This window comes from Hyperoodon ampullatus (genome assembly GCF_949752795.1).
Source record: "Hyperoodon ampullatus genome assembly, chromosome: X".
NCBI lineage: Eukaryota > Metazoa > Chordata > Mammalia > Artiodactyla > Ziphiidae > Hyperoodon > Hyperoodon ampullatus.
Genome location: NC_136913.1, coordinates 2774338 through 2790234, shown reverse-complemented (window position 1 = coordinate 2790234; position 15897 = coordinate 2774338). Strand labels below are relative to the sequence as shown.

Sequence of the window (15897 nt, the reverse complement as noted above, 5' to 3'; positions counted from 1 at the left end):
AAAAACAGAAGCCATACGGCATTTAAACTTTAATAAAAGGACTGTTCTTGAGCTCACATACTGTAGGCAGCAACAATAATCTAGGATTTAGTTCGTCTCCCAATTAAATTCCACCTAGAGTTATTAGTGGCCTAAATTGAATTTTATTGTCCTGCATAATTGCTTAAGATGTTTAATCAGCAATAAAGTTTTAAGTGTTTATTTTTGGTTTGAAGGGTTTTTTTGCACATCATCCGCTAATGAGGATATTTTAGAGAACTGTACCTAGCAGTTTCTTCTAAGAACATTTAAGTAGAAACTCAGTCAGGCACTGTTTCCTGCAATGTTTATGCCACTTTTAGATGATACAAAGCTGCAATCTCAAAATGTTTCCACTGTGAGGAAATCTGTTTCTTTGTATTCCATGTTGTTGCCATGAACCTATATAAACCAATGTTGATTGTGTTTTAAAAATGAGCCCCTATTTTAATTTCTAGACTGCTGAGCCATGCTGAGTTGTTAAATCAGGAAAGACAAGAGTTGGAGTAAACATAGTTATATGCTCTGTCTTTACCAATTAGGGCAGGTCAAAAATAAAAGGAATGAAGAAAAAAATAAAAGGAATGGAAAACACTTTGCACAGGAAGAGCAAAAGGAAAGTAGCGCCAGAGCAGAGGAAACAAAAGAGAAAATCAGAAGCTGGTTGGTGAGAGAGAGACAGAAACAGAGAGATGCAGAGACAAGAGAGGGACGGAGGGAAACTCCAAAAGCAGGAAATCCAGAAAGTCTGTTTTAGGCATTGCAGGTGATAATAAACAGTACCGTTAATGAGTTAGTTATTTCGGAGCTGGAATTTTATTTTTCCAAGAATAAATTGTGAATGAGGGTGTCAAATTATTGTAAACATTAAAAAATACGTAAACGGTAGAAGTAAGCAGATGTGTACTACAGAGCGTCAGAGTATTCATATAAAGCAGTACAGCATACCGTTATGTTTAAATTACATGAGCCCTTGACCATGGATTGAAAATATTTGAAAAAAATTCCAGAAAGTTCCAAAAAGTGAAACTTGAATTTGCCAGATACTGGCAACTCTTTATTATTCACATTGTCTTTAAAACTATCGATATAGTATAATATTTACATTGTATTTGGTCGTATAAGTAATCTAGAGAGGATTTAAAGTATAGTGGAGGATGTACCTAGGTTATACACAAATATCACACCATTTAGATAAGGGTCTTGAGCATCCTCCGATTTTGGTATCCTCAGGGGTCATGGAACCAATCCCCTCAGTTACTAAGGGACCACTGTACAGGCAGACCTCATTTTACTGTGCTTTGCAGAATCCGTATTTTTTTAACAAATTTAAAGGTTTGTGGCAACCCTGCATCAAGGAGGTCTGTCACCGTTTTTCCAACAGCCTTTGCTTCCTTGGTGTCTCTGTGTCACATTTTGGTAAATCTTGCATATTTCATGCTTTTTCATTACTATTATACTTGTGATGGTATCTGTAATCCAGGATCCTTTTATGTTCTTACTACAGCTCGCTGAAGGCTCAGGATGGTTAGCATTTTTTAACAATAAAGTGGTTTTTAAATTAAAGTCTGTACATTGTTTTTTTAAGACACAACACTATTGCACGCTTAACAGGCTACAGTAGACTGTAAACATCACTTATATGCACTGGAAAACCAGAAGATTTTATATGCACTGGAAAACCGACTTTATTGCAATATTCACTTTATTGTGGTCTGGTACTGAACCAAACCTGAGTGTATTAGTAAATATAAATCACCCTCATCTTTTTAAAGGTCTGCATACTACTGTACAAAATTTATATGGTACAATTTATTTAAACTGATCATGCAGAAATTTAACTTTTCTCAAGCCTATTGGTACTTCAAATAATACTGCATTGTTTATCTTTACGTGACCATTTGGGGCACATTTCAGCCTGTTTTATTAGGGGCACTCTTACGGTTAGAATCACAGGGACAGGTATGTCATGTTTATCTTAGCAAATATTGAAGGAACATCCCCAAAAGGGATTGAATCATTTTACACGTCTCCAAAATGTATGAAGAGTTTATTATTCTTTTAAATTTTCCCAAGCTTTTTACCAGCCCATTTTAAAACTTTTGAATCTTTGTCAGTAGTTGAAAAAACGCCTGCCTGTTTTTGATATTTGCCTGTCTCTTATCTGTGGGGATGATTATAATCAAAAGCCATATAAAATGTGGAGTGTGAATCTGTATTTCATCATATTTCCTTACCTCATTCTGTGCTAAGACCTCAGAGTTTGTGCGGTGCACATCCGGCCGTCGCATTTTCTGCATTGCTGAACTCAAGTTAATAATTCTCACATGAGGAAAATGAGTGTCTTGAGGACACTGCATCCTGCGAAGCCTGACACTGGGCTCTGGGGTGGAGAAATCTTCCCTTGACTGTTTGCAGAGGATCCCATAGCACTCAAGCCTGTGGTGATGGAGATAAAAAGTCCTATTCTAAGGAGATTGCCTGGGTATCAAGCGAATGCTCTTCCCTTTTGGAAAATGCTAAAATGGCCTCTTTATCTCTACATTTGACCACAGTAAAATGTGCATCATTTGGTCATGGTGCACAATCCTTTTTATATGCTGCCACATGTTTTTTGATGTGTAAGATTTTACTGAGGATTTTTGTGTATATGTTCATCAGGGATATTGGCTGTAGTTTTCTTGTATCTTCTGGTTCTGGTATCAGGGCAGTGCTGTCCTCATGGAGTAAATCGAGAAGAGGTTCTTTTCTCATTTTTGGAAGGCTTCATGAAGTTATTCTAAAATATTTGGTAGACTTCACCAGAGAAGTCATCTGGGCTGGACCTTTCTTTGTGGGAAGGGCTCTGTGTGTGTGTGTGTGTGTGTGTGTGTGTGTGTGTGTGTGTGTGTAGTGACTAACTCAGCCTCTTAAAGGTCTGTTTAGGTTCTCTGCTGTTTGAGTCACTCTCAGTAATTTCTGTCTTTCTAGGGCTTTCCATTCTATCTAGGTTCTCTAATATGTCAGCATACAATTATGCATCATACTCCCTTAGTCATATTTATTTCTGTAAGGCCAGTTATAATGTCCCTCTTGCAGTCCTGATTTCAATAATTCGAGTCAACTTTTTTGGGGGGGGCGGGGGTTGGTCAACTTAACTAAAGATTTGTTAATTTTTTAAATCTTTCCAAAGAACCAAACTTTGATTTCATTGCTTTTCTGTACTGATTTTTCTATTCTCTATTTCACCTGTTCACACATTAATATTTATAATTGCCTTCCTTGTGCTTGCGTTGGGTTTAATTTGCTCTTAATTTAGATACTCACGGTGAATGGGTACATTTGCTTTTTTGAGACTTATTTTTCAAAACAGACTTTTGCAGCAATAAACGGCCCTCTCAGCTCTAGTCTTGCTGCATCCTGTACGTTTTTGGTACATTGTGTGCTTCGTTTCATTGATCCCCAAATCTTTTCTCATTTCCTTTCTGACTTCTTTGACCCTTGCATCATTAGTGAAGGTCGAATGTTTCATTTCTACGTTTGTAAATTTCCCCAATTCCCTTCCGTTCCGGATTACTGGTTTACTTCCCTTGTGGTCACAGAAAGACTTTGCAAGATTTCAGTCCCTTTAAATTGCTTGGGTCTTGTAGGACCTAATACAGCTTCTAACTAAGGATGAGTTCCATGTGCACATGAGAACCACATGTATCCTGGTAACTGATGTGGGGAAAGAGCTTTTTTCTCGGGGTGAGCATCAAATTTTTTTTTTTAAGATATTGGGGGTAGGAGTTTATTAATTAATTAATTAATTTTTGCTGTGTTGGGTCTTCATTTCCGTGCGAGGGCTTTCTCTAGTTGCAGCGAGCGGGGGCCACTCTTCATCGCGGTGCACGGGCCTCTCACTATCGTGGCCTCTCTTGTTGCGGAGCACAGGCTCAGTAGTTGTGGCTCACGGGCCCAGTTGCTCCGCGGCATGTGGGATCCTCCCAGGCCAGGGCTCAAACCCATGTCCCCTGCATTAGCAGGCAGATTCTCAACCACTGCGCCAGCAGGGAAGCCCCCAAGCATCAAATTTTTAAAAATCCTGAGAATGGAACTTTTTCAGAGAGCTTCCAGATTGGTCAAACAGAGTAGATTCTCTTTGCGTGGGGTTCCTTGAGGAACTATGGTCCTTGCAAATCTGTTGAACTCCATGGACCAAGAAACTGAGTTAGAGAAAAGGTAATGGATCAAGTTAAAACACCACAGGCTTCCTGCTCTTCTGAAAATCCATCCATTTTCCTTGAATAAACCCTCCACTGATGATTGCAAGCTTTTGGTTCATTCCCAGAGTTCTTAGTATTTTAATTTTGACAGCTTAGGCAGGCGTATCTTCAGTGCTTTCATGGAAGAACAGACTCTTAAAAGTTCTTGCTCCAAAATTTCAAAAGCAACTCCAGTTTTCATTTTATTAATATGTGCCCTTACCTTGATTTACATTCTTCTAACATTGGAGTCCCATTCGTCGCATTCTTTTTTAAACTTGCTCAAATAGATACTTGTAGCATCAATTTCTAGCATTAAGTAAACAAATATACATTTCCCTCTTAAGTCTAAATTTGGTTGCACCTCACAGACTTTGACAAGTTACTTTAATTATCACTAAATTCAAAATATTTGAATAATCCATATCTTTTCTGCCCCATGGATTAGTTAATTGTGTTTTCTTCAATTAGCAACATTTGGGAATTTTCTAGAGCCTTTATGCTCTTTAATTTCTGCTCCAAAATTTCAGAAGCAATTCCAGTTTTCATTCTATTAATATCTGCCCTTACTTTGATTTACATTTCTCTAATATGCGAGTTCCACTGGTTGCATTCTTTTTCTAACTTGCTCACATAGATACTTGTGGCATCCATTTTTAGCATTAATTAAATGGATATATATTTCAGGCTGCATAGTTCCCTCTAAGCCTCAATTTGGGTACATCTCACAAGCTTTGACAAGTCACATTTTAATATCATTATATGCAAAGTATTTTTTAATTGCCCATATCTATCTTTTTTGCCCCGTGGGTTAGTGAGTTGTGTTTTCTTTAATTTACAAACATTTGGGAATAAGTGTCTTTTTGCTCTTTAATTTCTGCTAATTCCATGGCGATGAGAGTACACTCCCATTTTAGGAAATGTGTTAACACTTGTTTTATGACGTGCATATGGTCACTGTCCCTTGTGGATTTGAAGAGAATTTGCTGTAGATAGTTCTGGGTGAATTGCCTTCTATTTGTCAATTAGGTGCCATGTGCTTCGAAATGATGTTCATCATTCCTTATTATCTAGCTTGTCCTGTCAGGCACTGTGATAAATATGTTAAAATAGTCTATCTTTGGGAGTGTGTTGATTTCTCCTTTATGGTATGTGAGGTGTCCATCTAAATACTTTGAAACTTTCTTACTAGTCACCAACGGATTTATAATTTTATATCTTCTGGTGAAATAGTGAAATACTCTTTTATATCTTTAATAATTCTGCCTTTTTTTTTGGTCTGAAACAAGTATTGCTACACACATATTATTTTGGTTAGTGCTTGCTTGATACACATCTTCCCTTCATTATAATTTTAATCTTTACCTATTTTTGTTCTCAGATTTTCTCTCATGCAAGCAACATATATTTGAATTTTATTTCCATTCAGTATGAGAGTTATTTTTAATTGTACTATTTAGACTGCTAGTGTTTATTTTAGGATATATTTACATTTTGTGGGTAAATTGAGTGTTTTTATTAGTATGCATTTCAGCCATTTTTGTTGTTTTTACAATTGTTTACTTTTTCTTTTTTTTTTTTTTTTTTTTTTTTGGCGGTACGCGGGCCTCGCACTGTTGTGGCCTCTCCCGCTGTGGAGCACAGGCTCTGGACGTGCAGGCTCAGCGGCTGTGGCTCACGAGCCTAGCTGCTCCGCGGCATGTGGGATCTTCCCGGACTGGGGCACGAACCTGTGTCCCCTGCATTGGCAGGCGGACTCTCAACCACTGTGCCACCAGGGAAGCCCTACAATTGTTTACTTTTTCATTCTATTTTAAGCATTTGCTCTGCAAGATAAAATATGTGCCAGTGCTTTCTTCAAGTCTAATAAAAATGAGCATATTTACTGCAGCACTTTACACAATATGTCATCAACTTATGAGGACACTATTATGATTATCACTTACATTCTCGTCATCTTTTACTTTTAAAAAAAAATAAATTATTCATCTATTTTTGGCTGCGTTGGGTGTTCGTTGCTGTGTGTGGGCTTTCTCTAATTTCAGTGAGCCAGGGCTACTCTTCGTTGCGGTACACGGGCTTCTCATTACAGTGGCTTCTCTTGTTGCGGAGCACGGGCTCTAGGCACGCAAGTTTCAGTAGTTACAGCACATGGGCTCAGTAGTTGTGGCTCGCAGGCTGTAGAGCACAGGCTCAGTAGTTTATTGGAACACGCCCATTTGTTTCTGTCTTGTCTGTGGTTTCCTTAGCTCAGTGGCAGAGTATATGGGCTGAAAAGCCCAAAATATATACTATCTAGCCCTTTGCAAAAAATAGTGGCAGACCATTCACAAAGAAATAAACCTGTCCACAGCCCTATTTATACTATATGCTAAAACACATTTCAAATGTATTAAATATTTACATGCACATTTGAGGAAATGGGGAGATTTCCAGGTGGGCATGATCTAACCACGTGTGCTCTGGCTGTTGGCACAGAGTCATGCAAGGAAATTCATAGCATGAGATGGACCCAGTGTGCCACCTGTAGCTTTGAAGGGGCTGCACTGAGAGATGTGATTGGCTTCTAGCAGCTGAGAGCCTCCCTGGGCTGACGAACACCCCAGGAAAGAAATCAGTTCTACAGCCACACGCAACTGAATTCTGAAAAGCCCCAAATGAACCGGAAGGGGATTTATCCCAATGCCTCCGATAGGAGCCCAGCTCAGCCGACACCTGGAGTGTGAGGCTGTGGGTAGAGAACCCAAACACCCCGCACTGGACTTCTGACCTACAGAATTATAGGCCAGTGAATGTGAATTTTTTTTTTTAAGATTTATTATTGATGGATTGATTTTTGGCTGCACTGGGTCTTAGTTGCCATGTGCGGGATCTTTCGTTGTGGTGCTCGGGCTTCTCTCTAGTTGTGGTGTGCGGGATTTCTCTTCTCTAGTTGTGGCGTGTGGGCTCTGTAGTTTGCAGCACGCTGGCTCTCGTTGAGGCATGCAAGCTCAGTAGTTACGACATGTGGGCTTAGTTGCCCCGCGGCATGTGGGATCTTAGCTCCCTGACTAGGGATCGAACCCGCGTCCCCTACATTGGAAAGTGGATTCTTTACCACTGGACCACCAGCAAAGTCCCTGTGTATTGGTTTAAGACACTGTGGCAAATAGGATGTGAGGAATTTGGAGAAGAAGAAAGTAGTCAGGGACGTTGGGTTTATGGACGTGGGAGCACAGACTACACCTGGGTTAATTTGCTTCCTTATCCTGAGACACATTTTCTAGTTTACAGACATCTTCCATTTGCATGGAAAATGGGTGTCATAGGACCTGCGGGTCAACCATCTTTTGTATTTCCTATTTCACAAGGCTCAGGGAAAATACCAGAAATCACCTTTTATAGTCCTGGAGGGTAACATAAGTTAAAGATCATCATAGGGAATGATAGTTAAGATATAAGAAATAACGAAGAAAATAGCAAGACATGAAGCCTTATCCCTCTGTGGTTCATGGGCTGCATTTTCCCTGTCCTCTCTTCCCCACCTCCCTCTCCTTTCTTTGTCTTCCTTCTCTTATTCTCTTGTCATCTTTGCTCGTTTTATTTCTTTCTCTCTAAATGGAGAATATGCCCTGATCATTGACTCTGAGAAATGTGGCCAATTGTAGGTATTGGTAAATATTCTTATCTTACGGAAGATGGGGTGAGTGTAGGGGAGAGGACTGCAGGAAAGTGGATGGATGGATGGAAGAAAGGAAGACACATTCTTGTTAATGCAGTAAAAGAGAATAAAAATGAGAGATGATAGAAAAACGGCTGACAGTTGGATAATAGATAGGATAGACGATATATATCTAGAGTGAGGATAGATATCAGATAGATGTATATAGAACAGGAACAAACAGCAAGACAATCCCCAAAGATAGGAAAACAAATAACTCAGGGATAATAGGAGCAGCATCATATTGGATTTGAATAACAGACACGGCATCGTCCCCAAGTGAAGATGGTCAGAATTTAATCCGAGTCCTCTCCCTCCGCTGGCAGTGTTTCTGTCTATACAAGGGCACCAGGGGCTGGGATGGTCCAGAAATGAGGAATATCTTCTAAAGTTTTTGTGTCTCAAAGGTGTTTTCCTCTTAAGAAGCCCTGGCTCCCTTATCACCAACCACAAGGGATCCAGAAGCTCCTCTGTGTCACACATGAGTTCTTTGTCAAGGAATTGAGAATGGTCCTTGGCCAGTCTGCCTGCATCCATGTGCTCCTAAATTCTATGGCACCAAATACTTTAGTATCTGCCCACCCCCCTACACACAGTCCATCCAGAATGCTGGTGGATGATCAGCATTGGCCAATGATCATTTCTTCACATACATACAGAACGGTCTTGATTTCTTCCACTGCACAGGCTTTCGTGGACAATTGAGATATCTCGTAGTTCGGTCTCGTTGTGTCTCTTCTGTTTTAGACGCCCACGTTTCCTATGAAATTTGTGGGCTGCAGCATACTTCCTGTCTTTATGGATTGTCTCGCTTGTCTCGAGTTCTTCTTAAATATTTTCAAATGCCTTCTCTTCTTTTTACACTCTGTCAACCCTCCTTAAATATCCAGTTCCTTTTCTACACCCACATCGGACGCTTGTTCAACTATAGTCGTGAAAAATGGGTCCTCTGTGGGGTCTTACGGATCCTTTTTTCTTTATACCAGTAAGTCTAGGATGTAATTAAATGACAGTTAATCTAAGGGTAATAGGTCTGCAGTGGTTTCAAGAACAAATCGCGATCAGCACCATTAAATACCCTTTCTCCAAGGGTATACGAACACACACACACACACACACACACACACACAAGAACTGTATTAGAGACCATGATTCTGTACAACATGGGAAATGCTTCCTTACAGATTCCTCACAGGATGCGATATCCCTTGGGATAAAAGAGTTTAAACACCCATCTCCAAAGAAAATGGGCTTGCCCATCTATGGAGTCCTGGGTCTCGGAGTTGAAAAATTAAAACCCTGATGTATAAAGCACCAGTAGAAAAATTCACACACCGACATTGACAATTATTCTTCAATTCTAAAAAAATATTTAGTAGCACTTACAGGATTAGGATTTAAATAAAAACGTGGCAACAAGCATATGGTGCCATCTTTTAATATTGTATGGAAGATGAACATCTTATAAGGGTCTCACCTGGAATAGAACTCTTCCTTAGCTTCTTTGCTAAAGGATAATTACTGCCGTCTCAAGAAAAGGAACTGTAAACTTTGAGTGTCTTGTGAAACGTAATCTATAGCAACAGTATGTGTCTGTGCTTTCAGCCGTTCTCCAACAAATACCTCATATTCATCAAACCCTAGGTAGAATTTTTTTAAAGCTCTTCCTACACAAATACCCCTCGTCCAGAAAGCTACCCCCATAGTTCTTGTTCCCTATCAGCATTGCTCACTTGTTTGCTTCAGACAAGGATGATGTCTAAGCATCCAAGGGCTTACACTCTGCAGGTTTAAGATTGCTTTTAGATGTCAAAATAAATCAGAAATATATAACAAATCAACAATGATACAGTAAAGGCAGTTCTTTTGAGTCAAGAAATGGTGCCGTTGGGCCATACTTAGAAGATCTGAAATGTCTTTTTCCTCTTGATGATGTGATGAGTTTGCATTAAAGACGTAAGTCCCATAGCCTTCCCCCTGGATTTCCCTCTCTACAGCAAAGACCAAAATTGTTTTTCTGAGCGACAGAAGAAAGCTCACTACTGTTATCCCATGGGGTTGGTCTCATCAAAGCCACAGGCACGTAGACCCGATAGGAAGGATAAGCCAGTACCAAAGAGAGTCAATAGGAAAACAGAAGCAAAGCATCCCAAACAGAGCAGTAATAATCCCCATCAGTCACAGGGGCTGATGTCTTTCAATAATTCTTTGGTAATTGGGAAGAAATAGATTGACCTCATCCCTTGATCTGTCTGCAGCTGTCTTCGGTTGTGTGAGCCTTCCAGTTGTATGCTCAGGGGTCTATGGAACGGGTGAGACCCCCAAACATTACACTTCCTTTTTAATCAACAAGTCCATGGTTTATATTCAGTACAGTGGGTTTGAAAATACACAGTGCGTTTGTTTACGCATAACGTAGAAGTTGCAGGTAAATAGGAAGATTCCTCATGTATAGTGGAAAGAGTTCTCAGGCATAATAAAAAGCAGATGTACTGTGCTTGTGAATCCGAAGAGAATCTGATACTCCAAGTGGGAGGCCACGTGACAAACACCTATTTAAAGCAGGCGTGACTGCTTCTCCATCCCTACTCTTGGGTGTGTAAGACACACAGCAATATGATTTCATTATGTATTCATCCTATGAAATGATGAAAATCTAGAATTTATACTTTTTTGCAAATACAGCAACAGAAAGACATATTAGACATATGTCTAATATAAAGAGACACATACTATGTGTCTCACTACTTAGCATTAGTGATTTAGAGCTGAAAGTAGCAAGGAGAAGCAGCTGCTACTTTTAATCACTAAGTGAGGATCTCTACTTTCTCATACAAACAGTCACTTTTACACTCGTCGGAGGCTAAGGAACAAGTCTTAAAAGCAGGCACGTGTAGGAGACAATGATTAACTTCCAGTTTTATGAAGCTCTGCACTGCAGTCTTCAAAACATTCGGCACAGGATCACTTATGCATAGTAGCGAATTAAACAAAATATATTCTATGTTTTATATATAAATGTACAGAAGAAGCTAAGCAGAGTGTGTTGTACACACAACCTAAGATTTGACAAGGGGACAGGTTGGCTTTTATTTAATTTTTTCGGACCCCACCTGTTCTAAGCAACTGAGAATCTACTGTCTGCTGAGTATAGGCTATGTCCATGACAAAGCCTTGTAAAGCATTCGTTGTCCATGTAGCATTGCTGTTGAAAGGAAAGCATTGTTGCAGTCTGATTTGGGGCAAAGAGTGATGATGTCATAGATGGTAACAGCCATGCCTGCGCCCATCCATTCCAAATCCTTCTGATGCAAGAGCCCAAGCCTGGGATTGAGGAATATCCCTTGATCTTTGTCCTATGATTTCCTTTTCTTAGGATCTTGGGGAACTTTATGATCTTTTTGCTTTGGTTAATTTCTTTTTTAAAAAGAATTTATTGAAATATAGTTGATTTACAATATCGTGTTACTTTCAGATATACAGCAAAGTGATTCAGATATATACATATATAGATATAGATATATCTATATATATAGATAGATATACATAAACACACACACTGAAGATTCTTTTCCATTATAGGTTATTACAAGATACTGAGTATAGTTCCCTGTGCTACACAGTAGGTCCTTGTTGGTTATCTATCTTTTTTTTTTTTTTTTTTAACAGAAGATGTTGGGGGTAGGAGTTTATTAATTAATTAATTAATTTTTGCTGTGTTGGGTCTTCATTTATGTGCGAGGGCTTTCTCTAGTTGTGGCAAGCGGGGGCCACTCACTATCGCGGCCTCTCTTGTTGCGGAGCACAGGCTCCAGACGCGCAGGCTCAGTAGTTGTGGCTCACGGGCCTAGTTGCTCCGCGGCATGTGGGATCCTCCCAGACCAGGGCTCGAACCCGTGTCCCCTGCATTGGCAGGCAGATTCTCAACCACTGAGCCACCAGGGAAGCCCAGTGATCTATCGTATATATAGTAGTGTGTGTGTGTTCATCCCAAGCTCCTAATTTATCCCTCTCCCGCCTTCCCCTTTGGTAACCATAAGTTTATTTTCTGTCTGTGAGTCTATTTCTGTTTTGTAAATAAGTTTATTTGTGTCATTTTTAAAGTTTCTACATATAAATGCTATCACATGACATTTGTCTCTCAAATGTGCCTGCTTCCTTTGAAGAGCGTTGGCTTTTGAGTCATAGATATCAGCAATTCTAAATTTATATACCAGTTGAAGGAAGGAAATCTACATAGACTCAACCATGTTTGTTCAAAAGGGATATTCGACCCATGTTAGGGAAAAGTGAAACATAAAGAGCTGGTTATTCGAGGTTTAACCACTGGACTGCATTCCACCTTTGACAAGGCACAAAGTTTGAAAGATTTCACTACCCCTAGTTCAGGTTTAATTCAGTTTAAAGCACTATGAGACGGTTGCCATATTAACAATGTCCTAACTCCCACCTGTCCTTAAAAGTAGATTTTTTTTGCCTAGGGAAAAACTGGAACACGACTGAGCTTTGTTGGTTGCTTGCTGGTGGGTGTTAGTTGCAAGATGCTCACGCGATGTTCTCCGTACATCCGTAGCTTCCCATTGGCCGCAAAGCTCTGCCCACCTTTCAACACTGGGAGAAGGTTGGTGTCCATCCGCCATGATGCCTCAACGTGTACCTTTGACCAGTTGCTCCCACCAAGGTAAGCCCATCCGTGAATGGCCTCAGGTATGTGACTCCAGTTTTCTTTGCATTCAATACTGGTCTTTTCATAAAATGCAAACTACTCTTTCAAGGACACGAAGGTAAGATACAACTACAGTTAGATTTCCTGTCTATGCATCCACCGTCCCTGTCTTCCGAAATTTCCCAAAATCGTTGTTCCTCTCTGTAAATGCTCATAGCCCTAAGGTGCTTATACATCTATTTTGCACACGTATTATTTTCCTTTAGGTGTAAAGCAGGGTTTCTGAGCTACAACACCATCGGCATTTGAGGCTGGATAATCTTTTTTTTTTCCTGCGTTTTCTTTTATTTGTATTTATTTATTTATTTATTTTGCAGCATTTATTCCCAGGGCTGTAAGTTTTGTTTCTTCAGTTTCTTCTGGGATATCTTTTTCTTCTCTGCAACCTCCTCTTCTGGTTTAGGGACAATCTCTTCTTTTTCAGTAAGGATCATCTCAGTGTGTTAGGGAGAGCTCACGTATGGATTGATCCGACCATGAGCTCTGTAAGTCCTGAGCCGTATCGCGGGGGATTTGTTCACCTGGATGTGCTCATTGACCAGAGAATCTACATCTAAGACCTTAAGTTCAGCATTACACTTTGTATTTGTGAGCTGTGTATTTGTAAAGATTCAGCACTCTTTTTGGGCCACCGACCCTGCATCCAGCCCCACTGGACACACCAACCAACTCCACCATTGTGACGATGGAATGGCACCCGTTGCTTCTGTAAAGTGACATCCTTTAGATACTTGGTGGCTTTTGGATATTCCTACGCTTCTTGGCCTGGGCAGTTTCACTTGTGTTCTTAAAGTGAACACAAAGATTTGAACCTCTTGCTTCACGTGATTTTGTAGGGTTTTCTGGGTCAAGTGAATAGTGAACCATTTTTTACATGTTGCCTCACTCAGGCTGCTTACCGGAAAAGCGAGGCTGGATGATTCTTTGCTATGGTGGGGAATGGGTACACTCCAGGATGTTGAGCAGCATCCCTGGTCTCTTCCCCTGATACCAGTAGCATCCTCAGTTGTGACAGACATTGCCAAATGTTCCTGGCCTGGGGGAACAAAACTGCCCCTGTTACAACCTCTCTTGTAGATAGTTAATGGTACAACCCCTCACCTCTTCAACAGACCACAAGTGTCCTGGTGTTAAGAACTGTATCTTATTTAGATATGAATATACCCGGGGCTAGAGCATAACCTGGCTTACCATTAATTAGGTCCTTGATCTTTATACATTAAATTGCCTGAATCCAGAGATTAAAAATTCCTTGAAAGAGAAAAGTTTTATATAACATCGTTCTCTTATTTCAAAAGGTGATGGTATCTAGAGACAAGATCATAGATTTCATAGATTCAACCACCGGCATGAAATTTGGAGTCGACATAAATCTTACCATAATATATAAAGACATACAGCCTCAACCTCCCAGAGGGAGACATGGCATGCAATTTTTATTCCCTAACTCAAGATTTGGGAGTGGAAGAGACCAATTATCACCGAAGAGATTTATTTTCACATCGAAAGTAGTCCATTTCCCCCCTTTTTCCTTGTATAAACAGCCAATGGTGTTTGTCTCTTCTGATAAGTGTGGGCCTATAAGCATCTTATCAGCACTTGACTGTTTCTACGTTGCACTTTCCTACGTAAATCAGCGTGAGCAGGAAATGGTCCTCGTAAACTCATGTTCCAGGCTGCTCTTAAAAAAATCTTTAGGTGGCGTTATCTGAAAAGAGAAATCATCTCAAGCTTTTCACGGGTTCAGTTTGCCTTAGGACAGGTGTCAGTGTCTGCTTCACATCGTGCCTGTAGAATCACACAGTCCGGCAAGGTTCTGTTTACGTGCAGATGGGGAAACGGAGAAGCTGATGATGGGCGGATTGGGATAATGGCCCACGGAGCTTCAGGAACAGTCAAGGCCTATACCCGGCAGCAAACACAGGGCTGGCTGCGTCTGAAGGCTGAGCCACATGGCTGCAGTATTATGAGCAAGTGAAGAAGCTGTACAAACAGAGGGACCCAAGCAAATGAGGTTTCGTTGTCCTTGGCAAATGCTTGGGGTCGATTCTAAGTACCATGAACAGTGATGGACCCAGTTGAAGTAAGGGAGTGGCTCCGTCAGATGTATGCTTTAGGAATGTCTCCTTGACTGCTGCCGGGGTGGGGGCGGGGGTGAGTTATGCTCCAGTGGAAGCAGAGAGAACAACAGGAAGGCTGATCACGGGAGGAGGTGAAACATAGGGCGGGGGCGGGGTGTGGGTTTCATTTTGGAAGTAGGGTCAAAGGTACTGGCTGATGGGTGAGATGCACAGGGTCCAGGAAAAGAGGAGTGCATTATGACCCTTTCACTGTGGCTTAGGCAACACAGTGGGATCATTTGCAGAAATGGTAAAAATGGGAGACTGGGAGGCAGGTGGTTTTGTAGGATGAGAACCAAAAGTTCTGTTTGGAACATGTCCAGTTGGACATGACTGTTGATACAGAAATTGAGACAATGCCAACATCTGGAGCTTCTCATAGATGTTGTTGTTACAAGTGTGTGTGTGTGTTGTATTTTTTAAATTGTATTTAGAAGTAAAGGTAGGTTATGCTTGTTTTTCTCCAAGAGGTTCCTTTTCATTACTGCCGCCTATAAAATTGTTCAAGGTTTTTTGTTTTGTTTTGATGTGGTCCATTTTTTAAAGTCTTTATTGAAGTTGTTACAATATTGCTTCTGTTTTCTGTTGTGGGTTTTTGGTCCCGAAAAATGTGGAATCTTAGCCCCCTGACCAGGGATTGAACTCACACCCCCTGCATTGGAAGGCAAAGTCCCAACCACTGGACTGCCAGGGAAGTCCCTATAAAATTGTTGAGAAGAGCACGTGGCTCGTGAATAAGTCCCTTCGGTGTCTTGTGTCATAAAGGGAATTTGATGGATATCAAAATATCCATCGAGAGATAAATGAATAAGTAGGCATCTGGTATACCTAACGCAGAGGAATTGTATGTGTCCCTTAAAAGGAAAGGCATAAATCATTCTGTGGTGATGTGTAATCATGGCACAACATATATTAGGTGCAAAATAGCATGAATAATAAGCATGGAATCATTTCTGGATTAAGGTTTTCCAGAACCAACCGAGATTTATTTTAAGGAATTGCTCACTTGATCGTCTGGACAGGCAAATGTGAAACCTGAAGGGCCCACCAGCAGGCTGGAAACTCGGGCAGAATTTCTGTGTTACCGGTCTGAGGCAGAATTCCTTTTTG

At 40.6% G+C, this 15897-nt stretch overlaps 1 pseudogene across 1 annotated transcript; it reads right to left on the bottom strand.

Moving 5' to 3' along the window:
• Window positions 1-12987: 12987 nt before the first annotated feature.
• Window positions 12988-13534, bottom strand: LOC307069078 (large ribosomal subunit protein uL22-like; annotated as a pseudogene). Its single transcript has one exon. The product of its transcript is annotated as a large ribosomal subunit protein uL22-like (transcript).
• Between the last annotated feature and the right edge of the window lie 2363 nt (window positions 13535-15897).